Raw genomic sequence first — 4,731 nt, forward strand, 5'->3', positions numbered from 1 at the left:
GTTCTGAAAGTTTGTGTAAGATTAATATCACATCTTCCTGAAGTGTTTACTAGAATTCAACTGTGAAGCTCTCTGGCCCTTAGATTTTCTTTGTGGACAGAGTTTTAAATTATGAATTGATTTCTTTACAGTTGTTATAGTGCTATTTGAATATCCTATTTCTTCATGTGTCAGTTTTGGTAAGTTGGGTTTTTCAAGGAATTTATCCATTTCAGCTAAGTTCCCAAATTCATTGGCATAATGTCGTTCATAATTTTTTTATTCTTTTAATTTCTTTAGGAAATACATGGATGCCCTTTTTTTCATTCTTGAATTCAGTAGTAGTTTTCATTTATTTTCATGATTTAACCTAGTGAGAAGTTTATCAATTTTATTTCCTTTTTCAGAAAACCAACTTTTTGGATTAAATGCATGTAATAATAACATGTAAAATACTCATTAAAACATAAATACTCAATGTATGACTTACAAAAAAAAAAGAAAGAAAACCAACTTTTTAAAAACTAAATTTTCTTATTTTTGGTCAATTTCCCATATCATTGGTTTCCATTCTTTATTATTTCTTTCCTTCTGTTTATCTTGGCTTAAATTTGCTCTTCTTTTTCTAGCTTCTTATTGTGGAAGTTTAGAGCATTGATTATAAACCCTTCTTTTCTAAAATGAACACTTAAATATATCGATTTCAATTTAATTAATTTCTGTATATGCTGTCTTTATATTTAAAATGCATTTCTTGTGGGCAGTGTATAGTTAGATTTTGCTTTTTTAATCTAGTCTGGCAATTTCTATCATATAATTGAGTCTTCACTAATTTAGGTTCAATGTGATTATTAGTACATTTAGGTATAAATCTATCAACTTGATTTTTTTTCCTATCCGTCTTGTCCAGTCTTTGTTCCTTTTCTCCACCTTCTTCTGGACCGATTATTTTTTTATGGCTCTATTTTATCTTCTTTGTAGGTTCCTTAGTGGTAGCTCTTTGTTTTATTATTTTAGTGTTTGCTTTAGAGTTTATTTTATAATTTTAGTTTCTCACAGACTACCTTGAAGTGATCTACTACCAATTCCCATATGGTGTAAGAAGCTTGTGGTAGCACATTTGTTATTTCTCTCTTCCCAGCATTGTGTACTGTTGTCATACAAGTTACTTTTACATATGTTATGCGTTCCACGACACACTGTAATTGTTTTTGCTCAATGTTCTTTTAAAGAGATTTGAATAAAAAAAAAACAAACCAGCTTTTATATTTACTCACATAGTTCCCATTTCTGGTGCTCTTTATTCTTCTGTGTGGATTCCGATTTCCATCTGGCATCTTTTTTCTTCTGCCTGAAGGACTTTCTCTAATATCTCCTGTCGTGCGGGTCTGGTGAGACATTCTTTAAGCTCTGGAATGTCAAAAAAAAAAAAACTTTTTTAGCCTTCAGTTTCTTAAAGTTTAAAAAAAATTTTAAATTACAGTGAAGACACATGACACGAAATGGACCATCTTAACCATTTTGGGGTGCACCGTTCAGCAGCGTGGTGTACACTCACATTGCTGTGCACCCGTCATCACCATCCATCTCCAGAACGTTTTCCTCTTCCCAAATGGAAACTCTGTACCCATCAAGAACGACTCCCCAGCACCCACCCCCAGCCCCTGACACCCACTATTCTTTCTGTCTCTGCGAATTGACTAATCAACGTACCTCATATAAATGGAATCGTATAGCATTTGTCCTTTTGTGACTAGATCATTTTGCTCAGCATAATGTTTACAAGGTTCATCCATGTGTAGCTTGCGTCAGAATTTCCTTCCTTTTGAAGGGTGAGTAATATTTCATTGTATGGACACATCACGTTTTGTTTATCCATTTATCTGTCAGTGTGGGGTTGTTTCTACCTTTTGGCCATTGTAAATGATGCTACTATGAACCTGGGTGGACCAATATCTGTCTGAGTCCCTGCTTTTAATTCTTTTGGGTTTATACCTAGAAGTAGAATTGCTGGATCATATAGAAATTCTATGTTTCCATACTACTGTTTTCCACAGTGGCTGTACCATTTTACATTCCCACAAGGAATGCACAAGGGTTCCTATTTCTCCACATCCTTGCCAACACTTGTTATTTTCCTTTTTTTCTTTTTTTAAATAATGGCCATTTTAATGAGCATGAAGTGCTATCTGATCGTGCTTCTGATTTGCATTTCCCTAATGAACATGTTTTCATGGGCTTATTGGCCATTTGTGTATTTTCTTTGAAGAAATGTCTACTCAAGTCTTTTGCCCATTTTTGAATTAGGTTGTTTGTTATTTCGTTGTTGTTATTTTATATTCTGGATATTAATCCCCTATCAGATGTATGATTTGATGTATATTTCCTCCCGTTCTGTGGGTTGTCTTTTCACTCTCTTGATGCTGTCTTTTGATGAACAAAGTTTTTAAATTTAATTAAGTCCAATTGCTCTGTTTTGTTGTTGTTGCCAAAGCTTTTGATGTCATACTTAAGAAACCATTGCCAAATCCAAGGTCACAAAGACTTTACCCAATGCTTTCTTCTAAGAATTTTATAGTTTTAGCATTTAATTTGGGTCTTTGATCTTAATTTTTGTACATGTATAAGGGAAGGGTCCAACTCTATTCTTTTACACATGGGTATCCAGTTTTCTCAGCACCATCTGCTGAAAAGAAAAAGTCATCCTATCCCCAATTGAATAGTCTTGGCATTCTGGTTGAGAGAAAAAATTGACCTTATATGTAAGAGTTTAGTTCTGAACTCTATTCTATTCCATTGGTCTATATGTCTGTCTGTATGCCAATACCACATCGTTTTGATTTCTGAAGCCTTGTGGTAAGTTTTGAAATCAGGAAGTGTGAGTCTTCCCACTTTGTTCTTCCTTTTCAAGATTGTTCTGGTTATTCTGGGTTCCTTGAAATTCCATATGCATTTTAGGTTAGAATTTTTTTTTCTCCAAAAACCTCCCTGCAAAAACCTACCATTGGGATTCTGATAGAGATTGCATTAAATCTATAAATCTCTTTGGGTAGTATTGTCATATTCACAATATTAAGTCTTTGAAACCATGAACATAGGATGTCTTTCTATTTATTTGAGACTTGTGTAATTTCTTTCAGCAGCGTTTTTTTTTTGTTTTTTGGTTTTTTTTTTTTTCATCGTATAAGTCTTTCACCTCCTTGGTTAAATTTATTCCTAATTATTTTATTCTTTTTGATGCTATTGTAAATAGAATTGTCTTCTGAATTTCTTTTTTAGATTATTCATTGCTAGTGTTTAGAATTACAACAGATTTTTGTGCGTTGCTTGTAGTTATATTACTATAAAATGATACAAAATCCTAATTACATGAAGTTCAAAAAGTGGCAAAGGTAATCAATGGTGTTGGAACCAGAACAGTGGTTTCCTTGGGGGACGGGGGATAGTGGTTGGGACGGGGTGCAAGGGGGGGAGACTGGAAAGATCTATATCTTGACTTGTGTTGGTTACATAAGTGTGTTCACACCGTAGAAATTCATGGAGCTTTGGACTAATGATCTGTGTGCCTTTCTGTGTCTTTATCACATTTCTATAAAGAGTAAAAAAAAAAAAAAAAATCCAGAGAGAACATGTCATGAATTTGAAGCTGGGAACCTCTTTTTTCCCTCTCATCCTATCCCCCAGAGGTAACCATGGATACAAATTGGGCAGTGTCTCCATCTAGAGTTATAAATATATTTACTGAGATGTATCTACTATCCTACACTTTGCGTTTTTCACCTAACAGTGTATTTTGGAGGGTGTTTCATGTAAGAACAGGAAGAGCTGCCTCCAATCTTTATCAGCTACGTCATATTGCATTTGGGGCCATACCAGACCCAATTTAACCAGCTGCCCTTGACGGTTTCCACCTTTGCTGCTTGAACAGGGTAGCAATGGCTGTCTTCCTTCCAGTGTCTGTTTCGCACCTGTGCGACTATTACAAAGAAATACATTCCTAGAAGTGGGGTTTCTGAGTTCAAGGATATAAGCATTTTTTTTTCCTTTGAAAACACCTCCATATGTAACCGAGTGCATTAGATGAGATGAGAAGAAAATGTAGGGATGTATTGGTTTTGTTTTCCAACTCCAGGCCTCTGGGATATTGTAAACTGCAGGATGATGTCTGTGGTCCAGGTTGGGGCTAGATCTCAGCACATGTGCCCCCTGCTCCAGGAAGCTCCTTGACTCCTAGAGAAGGTCAGGTCCCCTCAGGCTCCTCCAAGTCCCCTGAGCTCCTATGCTCTAGCCCCAACCACTCTGGTTAATAGACATGTCTGTCCCACTGGACTGTCAGTCCCCAAAGGGCAGTGCCAAGGCTGTTAAGGTCACCACAGTATCCCCAGCACTGCCTTGCACAAGGTTGGCATAGAGCATGAACCTGGATGGATGAATGGATGAAAAGAATACACTTACAGGAATAGAGAATGTAGGGAGGGATATGGGCGCTCCAATGAGGTGGAGGTTGCAGAAGGCCTGGGGCTGAGGCTCTGGGGCAGGTCGGAGGTCGGAGGTCGGTATGTTCTCTCCTTGACCCTCCCCCTTCTGTGACAGCGAGGCCCAGGCTCGTCTCCTCAGACTTGCTCAGCTGCTTGGATCCAGCCTGCGGGTGAAGGGACCGAAGGACTTTGCTGGGCAGACGTTGGACACCCTAAGTCTCTCCCTCCATACCTCTGGGGACCTCTTCCACCATCCAGGTGCTTTGTTATGGCA

This window comes from Pteropus alecto, unplaced genomic scaffold (genome assembly GCF_000325575.1).
Source record: "Pteropus alecto unplaced genomic scaffold, ASM32557v1 scaffold194, whole genome shotgun sequence".
In the NCBI taxonomy this organism is placed as follows: domain Eukaryota; kingdom Metazoa; phylum Chordata; class Mammalia; order Chiroptera; family Pteropodidae; genus Pteropus; species Pteropus alecto.